General features: G+C 33.5%; 1 pseudogene; it reads left to right on the forward strand.

Annotated features, from left to right (window-relative positions):
* Positions 1–1,684: 1,684 nt before the first annotated feature.
* On the forward strand, positions 1,685–5,507 carry LOC143617821 (mediator of RNA polymerase II transcription subunit 17-like; annotated as a pseudogene).
* Positions 5,508–10,520: the final 5,013 nt, after the last annotated feature.

The raw sequence follows: 10,520 nt of genomic DNA on the forward strand, positions 1-10,520 counted from the left end.
AGATAACGAGATATCAGATGATGTCCTTACCATTCCAAGGTGTTGGAGTATTTATAGCCGAAGGTAGGTTTCCTAGAAGGTACAGCCGGCTGAATAGTATTCCTGTTCTACCAACAGTGGACTACGCACAGGCCATGCCGGTTGGTGGATAGACTACGGCCGACAGTAACAAGGTCGGCTGTACACTGTTCCTTTACTGCCGGCTATGCACTGTTCCACCAACTGTAGGCTGCGCACGTCCCATAGGGTTGGTGAGTAGGCAGCGGCTAATAGTGACAAACAGTACTAGAGGGTGCTCCTCCTCGTACTGTTGTCGGTGAGCTGTCACCCTGTGATTGGTTCATGGGCTGTTCTGGTCAGATCGTCTGTTCTGCCCATACCTTAGTAGGTATAGTACAAAAGATCTTCCAGAAGCATACGGACTGGCTCATTTAGGCGGGAGTATTCCCGCCTTGCTCATTCCTTCATGTGACTACTGAAGTAGCTAGTGCCTTGTGCGTGTAGCCTTGCTGTTAGTGTGGGTAGCCTTCCCTGATGGCTTGTATCCGCAACTACGGGAACAGGCGGGGTACTTCACCATTGGGAGGCTTTCCCTGCGGGTACAGCTGGCGTACTGCGCGTAAGGTTTTCTCTGAGCATGGTGGGTCCTGCGGGAGCAGTTGGTCGTTGCGCAGACGTCCCTGTTCAAGGTGAGTCTTGCGGGTCCAACTGGGCTCTGTTGGGACCTACCTCTTCAGACATCGAAACTCCGTCACCGGTGTCTTTGACGTCACCATCTCCGGTGTGTTTGACAAGGCCGTCTCCGTCGCGGGTAAGTGGTACCTGTGTTCCTTCCAACTTCCAAGCGGCTAGCAAATTGGTAAGTATGTTTCTTTGATATTTGATTCATTTGAAGTGCCATGGCTGTGTGGAATCAATCAAATCTTCAAGCATGTTAATGGATTAATGTTGATGATGATGAAGGTGAATTATGAGTCGGAGTAAGAAAATGATGAGATGTGAACACTGAACAATAATTTTCAGATCTCGGTTGATTTGAGGAAACATTATGTCAAGTGTATACAACCAAGTCATTTTGACAAATGTATTCATTTTGTAATTTACTATATTACCTATTCAATTTAGGCATGTCATTTAGTTGCAAATGTGTTGAATTACACGAATCAAACTGACCCTGACCCTGACCCTGACCCTCACTTTAGTATTCATTTAGTTGCAAACATTCCAGAAATCTAAATTTTAGAATGAATTATGCTTACTTTGAAACGTATTTTATTGAACTGTAGTACTATGCTTATTTTTAAACATGTATCATTTTGAATTATGCTAATTTTTCACATGAATTATGTTTATTTTGACGTGCTTAATGCTTTTTTTAGATATATATAATATCCAATAATTAGTTTTCTTTATATTTACCATGCCCGATGACTCCCAACTCCCCAGTCGGCCTCCGCCTAGCGACTTTTGCAACATTGCTCTGCATAAGTTATTTGCTTTAAATAGGATGACAGATATATAATCATTTGATAATAGATTGATTGATAACTTAGAGCTAATTAGGTATAAAAGGAGAGTAGATTAATTTACATTTAAACTTCAAATTTGCAGTGACCCAACCTTTTTTAGCAAGATTATTAATCAATTGGGCATGTGTTTACAGTGTTACTTTTTTTTACTCAGTGAGCAACATTGATGAAATGGATGGTGATTTGAGTATCTCTCTCGACAAACGTTTAGAAGTAATCGAAGAAATTGGAGCCGAAAGATTCCCTCCGTATGAACACTATCACATCCAATTTAACAGCTTTTTAATCAATCCATTTCTAAATCATTTATTACAGAGATTTAAGTTATGATGATAACCGAGAGAATTTAATCCGCCGAATAGACTTTGCATGGGCCGTAGAGAGAGAAGATACAAACAAAAAGCAGAAAAAAGGTGAAACAACTGCTTCTTCTTCATCACAACCATGGCCATGGCAGAACATGATTGAGAATTTACAGTTGGCTCATCAGGAGCTTTCTGTTATAATTGATCTTATTAACACCGTAAGTCAAATTGTTAATTTTGACTTATGATATGTGTAGAAAGAATGTGTTAACATTCTATAAGTTTTGTTTGTAGGTTGAAGCTAATGATGCTGTCCCGGTGGCAGGCATGACCAGACCAAAACAGTTGCCTAATGAACTCTTGTCTGACCTTGCAGTATCTACCGCTACAAAACTACAATGCTTTCGGGTAAAACGACCAAAACACCCTTATGAATTATAATAAGGGTGTAGAGCCTGGCTGAGCTCCACTAGGCTCATGTATTATTTGTTTTCTAGTTTGTAATTATTTTTATATGTATTTTGTTTATAATTTTTATATATAACAGAATATATGTTTTTAGTTCTTTTTTATTATAATTTTATGTATACTAATAATTAGTATAAAAAATATATATTTTTTCAAACAGCTTAAAAAGTTACGTATAGCTCAAGCTCAATAAGTGAAGCTCAGACTCAGGCTTATTAAACACACTTATTTTTGGGCTCGATTTCGTTTGAGCTTGGCTCGTTTAACTTACGAGAGCTCGAGCTTGGGTCGATTTTTATTTATCAGTTAGTTCATAGTCATTTATAATTATTTTAATATATAATAATTACTATAAAACTATATACTTAACATATTAAATGAAATTTATGTAGGTAGTATTGGCTAGTTTAGGCTTCCAAGCCAACTCAAGCTTGATATGTGAAGCTAAGCTTGGCTCGTTTATGGTTCATTATTTAGTTTATTTACACTTATATTGATTAAAATAAATATATAGTGTAAGTTAATTTTCATCATAATTTTATATAAAAAATTAATTAATATAAATATATATTTAATACATTAAAAATTATTATATAAATGATAGGCTCGTGAGCCGGCTAGAGCTTGATAGATGAAACTCGGCCCATGCTTGTTTATTAATCAAGCTTATTTTTAGGCTTGACCTTAATTAAGCTCTGCTTGATTAGAGCTTTTAGCAGGCTGATCTCCAGTGGCTCACGAGTGGGTTGACTCGTTTACACCCGATTATGCGTCAAACTACCCTCATTTACCAAGATCTTTATAACATTATATATTGGAAAAATTGTCTATTTCTGTATTTCAGCACCTTGGCAAATATTTTAATCAATCTGCCAAATCATTAGAGAAGCAAGTTGCCAGAGAGGATCGATTCTATGGAGCTTTAATTAGGTCAGTTATAATTACTACTAATAATAATAACAATAATAACAATTATTATTATTATTATTATTGTTATTATTCTGTTTTTTTAATATCCTAACTAGTTTAACAGACTGCAACAGAATTGGAAAATTAAAAGGCACCGAATGGCTGCAACTTCTGCTGGGAATGAAGGGTTTTACATTGATTTATTTGATTATACATTATATGATCCAAAATCTGTGTTTCGGCCAACTTCACTATCAACGGTTCGTGTTGAACATGATAATGCTGGAATGCTTGCGTTGAATTTATCTTCAAAACCATGTCACACTCTTCGATTCGGGTTCGTTAATGGAAATTCCAATAATATTATAGGGAAGATCAAATACAAGAGTTTCAGAAGATTCTGATAAAGTAGATGAAAGTGACGATAGCAGTGTAAAACAAATGCATTCTGACCTTTGTGAAGTTCATCGAGCCGTTTTTGATGAGCAGGTGTTATATTAAAATTAGAGCTAGTTATATAGATAGATGGTGTCCATATTGCTAGTTTGGTCTTTAACTTTGAGAAATTACATATATGGTCCTGAATAGTTTGAAAGTGTGACACAGATGGCCCTTTAAATGGATGTGTGTTAGCCTTTTCAGTTTTAGTGTTTCTTTTTAATTTCTATCTTTGAGTAGTAAGGACATTTTAGTCATTTCACATGCTTATTTGGAGAAACTAACGCCCATCCTTGTTACATTTTTAAACTATTTGGGACTGTAGATGTAATTTCTCAAAGTTAATGACCATGCTTGCAATATGAAGTATACTGCATGGACCATCCGTGTAGTTAATTCTTGAAGTTAATATATTAAAGCAGAAAAGATGGATACTTAGTTTTTATATATGGGTTATTTGCAGGTTTTTAATTTGATAAATCAAGAGGCATTTGCCCCATCATTAGGTATGAATGTGACGGGTATTCGGGAAAAACCATTTACAGTTAAACATAGATCAAGAAGCATCTGTTTTTATTACACTTGTGACATCATCATCTAATGAAGATGATGTAGTCATGCCGATGATTGAAGGTTACGAAAAGCAGAAACACTCATATCTTCCTAACCGAATTTGTTCGGAAATTCTTCTGAAACAGTTATTTCATGAGCACGTGTTTGTTCGAGCTAAGAACCGAAGTTTGTTGGGTCAACCGCCAAAAGACAGGCCAAACCTTCTCGGCCATTTTTGCATGTCGTTGGCTCACAGAATATTTTCGTCCAAAGTTCTAACAAAACTAGAAGATCTGGTAATAGCCTTAATTTATTATTATTATTATTATTATTATTATTATTATTATTTTTATTGTTATTATTATTATTAACATTTGTTGGGTTATTTTATTTTGTTGCTATATAATATGGTCCATAATGTAGGCAAGGAGTGTATCGTATGTTGGTTTGATGTCTCATCCTACATGGCACTCTCGTACGTCTACGTGGACTCTGGTGGTTGATGTTCCTCAGTCGATCTTGCATACCTCATCTTACGTGACATCCTTTTTAACCAAAGTTGTGGTAAATGATGATTGCATAACCATAGAAGGGGAAGGTGCTCCAAATGTGGTTGGTCTTTTTAAAGGAAAATCTGAAAACAGTTATTCGATTAACCAATTTGAATGCAATCTAGCCGATCTTCATGTCATGCTTCTCCAGCAGGTATGTTTTGTAAATTGCATACACACACAAAAACATGTTACTCTAACTGTCTTGTGCGGTTCTTGCTGTTTTTAACATATTATCCGTTCTAAAATGAATGTTCTCTCTTTATGTATATATATATCTATATCTAGGGTGTTAGCTTTAGAACAAATCATCATATTTAAATGCATTTATACCTATTGTTGATATGAAAGACGTGCAGACGTATTATTATTATTATTAGTTATGAAACGAGCGTGTCAAGGAAAACAAGATTAATTTGTGATTTTGAAAACAGGTTACGAGTCAGTTAATCCGTTGGTTGCATGAAGAAGCATTGATCGTGGGAATGAAAGCGAGCCGGGATTTCTTAAGTTTATGTTTTGAGTTGGATCAAGGTGAAGTGGTAGGTCTGGTGGCACAGGTGGACCCGGAAGACGGCATATCGTGGTGGTTGGTCGCTGAGAACGAGGAATACAAGCTTCAAAAAGAGGATTTGGATGGTGAAACAAAGAGATATCTAGGTCATTTGTCTTTGGATGTGTTGTATGCAACATTGTTGGACCTTGTGACCATGTGCGACAACAATGGTGGGAACCTACCTTTGACAGCTTTTTAATGTTTTATTTTACAAGTTATTTCAACATTAGAATATATTATATTATCTTATATTTTGAACTTATACGATGTATTCTATATGCAACGTGGAATGCTAAATTAAAAGTGTATATTAATGGATTCAAAGAGTCCAACTAAGTTCTTTTCATACTCTACGTTAAAACTCGAGTTTGGTTCCCAGATCACTTTCATAGTTTTGAGTTTCAACAAGACTTGACTCGGTTTTTATTTATTATTTTTTTATTTGTTTACCTTATTTAAATATGTGTGGCAAGCTCAATGCATGAAGCTTGATTTCTTTTGTGAAATGCCACCAGTTTTGATTTGAGGATGCTAATATCTTAATATGGTGTTATCGTTAAGCTAGACGCGATTAACTTTTTAGATTAATTTTTTAGCAAGTTGATCTCGTATAATATACGAGTGATATGATTCATTTACACTCGTCTAAATCACTAATAGTAAGTGAGGTTGCACAAAATGAAAATAAATTATTTGTATTGCTTGCAATCTTGCATAAAACTCTCCATTACATACATTACAAACTATGGGATATAATTGTGTGGAATGAACTCATTCATGACCTTGACCATTAGTGTTTTGGTATGGAAGCAATGATGGCCCTCATTACCTATTAAGTATGTATTAAATAATAATAAAAAAAAAGATGATGATGCCCTCATCTTAAATATAGTGTTATCATTAATCATCATTCTTCTTATTTTGTTTTAAAGTCAAATATTATTTAAGTTGATTTTGATGTATTTTATGAAAGTCATGTAAACAAACAAATATATCCGGTAAATTCTCACTTATCATAATGCTGTTGTAAGGGTCTAGAAAAGGTAAGACGAGGACACACACTACATGTATCCCATGTGACATAAGATATAGCAAGTCATGTGATATAAGATATGGCTACTAGCCTCAAAACAAATATCAAACAATAGTAATAAAATGATAATAGTAATATATCCATAGGGTATAAAGTTGATAAAAATAAAATATCAACAAATAAAGAAGCAAAGGAACATGCTAACTAAGGCTACAAAAAGTCGTATATGCTCTTTTAAAAACCCATAAACTTAGTCCAACACCTCAGATATAATTTCGTCATTCAAAGTTGTTTAGGAACCAAACACGGTATTTTTCCATCTTCAAATATAAGATAATTTATTTCCGAATGTAAGACGACTCTTGGTGTTTTAACAATGTTTATAGATTTTTACAAAGTTTAGTTCACAACTTTAAGTTTAAACCATTTAAAAAATAGTTTATAATTAATTTACCAATACATCTTGGTGTTTTAACAATGTTTATAGATTTTTACAAAGTTTAGTTCACAACTTTAAGTTTAAACCATTTAAAAAATAGTTTATAATTAATTTACCAATACAACTTTCATAAAAATTTAGGTATGTTTTAAAACTACTTTTAACTCCCAACATATTGTTACTTGTTTTACATAACATATTGTTACTTGTTTTACATATATGCATGGTAGAGAAGGGTTCAAAGTATTATTTTTCTAAAAAGGCTAAAAAGGAGTGTATTTTAATATACTACCTTAATATTAAAAAACCAATTAATTTAATTTTAAAAACTCATTTAATTAATCTTAAAAACCCACTTAAATTTTTACTCATCTCCTACAACCACCACCACCCACCGCCACCACCGCGCCGGAAAAGTCTTCGTAAATTTCGCCAAAAAATTTTGCCGGAAAATTCTTCGGAAAGTCACCGGTAAACAATTCCCGGAAAATTTCACCGGAAAAACCGCCGAAAAATTTACCGAAATTCGCCGAAAAACAATTACCGGAAATGATCAACCGAAAATGGCCATCGGAAAAACAAAATGAAAAACACTATGAAAAACACAATGAAAAAACACTATGAAAATAAAAACACAATGAAAAACACAATTAAATAAAACAATGTAAAAAAACACAATGCAAAAAACACTATGAAAAAATAAAACACAATTATATAACACAATTTTGGTAGAACACAATTTGTAAAAAACCCACGATTTTTTTAATTTTTATATAACAATATGGTGCTCGTATAAAAGATAAAAAACACTCGTTATTAAGGTGAAATTGTTTTGAAAAGAAAATGTCGTATAAAAAAGTTATGGACATTTTAAAATGATTGGGGAATTTGACATGTGTCTTGCATGTGGAGAGAGAAAGTCAACAAATGTGTTATCGCCCTTACCCCTGTTTTACACTTGATTTTCACTCTAGTCTAATCTCAACAATTCAAGTCTAAAATAAATTGACAAGATTATTTCATATCCTTCATACAAAAGCTAATCTTCTTATTATAACTCAACCCATGCATTCTAACGTACCTCTAATAATAAAAATATTAATACGCCATAAAAAAAGTAACCACCGCCATATAATATAAACTAGGTGTTATCCCGGCGCGTTGCGACGGTGTACATTCGTTAGACGGTTACGTCGGTGTACCTTCGTTGTAGCTGTTTCTCAGTTTAGCTAGGCGTTTGCGTCGACGTAACTTTGTTGTAGTTGTTTCTCTGTTTAGCTAGACATTGGGTGCGATTTGTTAATTGTTATAAAAGTTCCTTCCATTTATGGTGCTACGTTTAGCTAGGCAATGTGGTGTACGTTTAACACCAACGCTTATCGTCTATCACCCACCTTGCAACAATTGCGCTAGTCACATGATTCAAACACACATAAACATAGTACGTTATAATAACTTTACCACCACATCATCTTACTTTTCCATTACTTGATTTAGTAAGAAATCTATAAATACAAAAATCTATTTCTATTTAAAAAAAATAATAAAAAAATTAAATCAAAACAAAAAAAAACCTACGGAAAAAACCTGCCATAAGCAGAATTGAACTCAAGACCTATAATTCAATAAAATACCACACTACCACCACAACAACCTCCATTGTTGTTACTTTTGTTGCTTTCAAGTATTAAATACTAAAAAAGATTTTGAAATATTAAAAAAAATAAAAAGGAAACTTGGTGGCTGCCACATGACAGACACTGATTGGGCATCCCCAAATCATCGTAGCAACTTATGTTTCCTTTAATATATAGCTTGTGTTTACCCACGTGCTTCGCGTAGCACGGAAGCATTTGATCATGCATATCCTCATTTTTCTAGTGTTCAACATCATACGAAATGCCAAACTACTAACTAATCAATTCACATGTAAAAGTAATATAAAAACTAAGACTTTAACAAATATAAAAAGTCTAGGCGTTTATTATTGATAATGTTTTTAATGCCCATGCATCGGTGAATTACTTCCTAATAACTCGAATCTAGCATAAATAGTAACTTTAAATGTTGGTTGCGGTGAACATAAAAATCATCTGAATATAAAGTCAAACACAATTAAGAAAAGTTTACTATGAAAACTCTAATTTAATTCTTTAAAAAAATGTAGTTAAAGAAAACTCATATCACTTATTTTTATTTTTTGCTTTTTTTTAAATGCCCTCAAATCAACATATCATAGGCAAACATTAATTTTTTATACGATAAAGGTCTAAAGTTGGATAAAATAAGAATTTGTTGTAGTAATTCTTTGATGGTGTAAGCAGGTGGAAAAATCAAAGTCTGTAAGCTATATACACACATGAAAAATGCCAAGAATAACAAAGGAAATTACAGTTATGCCATGATACTGTAGCAGTTAGGTTTCCTATTATATATAGTATAATATAAGAAAAGTGTTAATTATTTTTAAACAATAAAGTAATAATAAAAGAAACATTGTTGCAAGTTATAAGTTGCGAATTCAGCATCCCCCAACAACCTCTGTTTCAATCAAATTCCTTGCAACTCTCTTTGATATCTGAATTGAGTTGAAAATCAATGTCTGGTGGAAGTGAAACTCAGAAGGGTAGTCGGAATATGAGGCAGAGGTACATCCATGGATATGCTTCAAGTGGTGATGATATTGAAGACGATGCGAGTTCGGTTCTAGTGATTCAATCCCCTGTTTTAATCACGACGTCAACATGGAACGAGGTTTTTGAGAATGTTGCTTAGATTGTTTGTGCGGGTTTCATCATGTATTTAGGTGATTGTCAATCATATTTGGTTTATGTCTTGTTTCATGATGATAGAATAAGAAGGTACAAATGTTATGTATTGATTGGTAATAGCATATTGTACTTAGCGGTGTTAATCATGTCGGGTTGAATTGTTTAACCTGAGCCAGACCCATGTTTTTATTCGTGTCAAACACACGCTTAAAACCGTGTAACCTTATCACGACACGTTTAAGCCAATTATTTAAACGTATCAAATGGGTTGACGGGTGTCACCAAGTTGTAATCGTGTTAATCGATGTAACAACTCGGGTTTTGCTAAATAGATAATAGGGTATGGTGTTTGTGGTTAATCTTATCCTGTTCTAAGTAGCATTAGATCGTATCGGTGGATTGAGGATTGGTATATGATTCAAGTCCAACTAGAGTAAATAGAAAGTATAACAATTTGTTAACTTGTCTGCCATTGAACTTGTGTAATACAAAACATTTAAATAATAGAAAATATACTTTTCAAAAATAGAAAATATAACAATTTTTTAATTTGTATAACTTTTTTTTTAATTTATATATATATATATATCCTATATACATTAACAAGCAAAAAGGTAGTCAAACAAAAAATAAAAAGATTAAATGATAGACAGATTCAGTACATCCCCGTACCACCAGCATAACTATTTGGTCTTGAATTAGGTTTATGAAGGAAATCAATTATGAACTTCTCTTAATTGGCTTCCCAATCGGCGCTACCAAAAACAATCTTCCCTGAACATCATCCCCTCTGGTCATCCCCTCTGCAATGGGTTAACCTGATCTGCAACGGCTTAACCTATACTTCATGAGTAAACAAATTATTTTTTCATTTGATTCCATTTCTTTACAATTAGGGCCCATTACTTGTGCGATGTAAGCAATTTGATATTGTCTTGAATATGTGAATTGTTTGTTTGTAATTCGGGT

This window comes from Bidens hawaiensis, unplaced genomic scaffold, assembly GCF_021521415.1.
Source record: "Bidens hawaiensis isolate Kalapana, Puna unplaced genomic scaffold, B.hawaiensis_p1.1 tig00059088_1, whole genome shotgun sequence".
NCBI classification, from domain to species: domain Eukaryota; kingdom Viridiplantae; phylum Streptophyta; class Magnoliopsida; order Asterales; family Asteraceae; genus Bidens; species Bidens hawaiensis.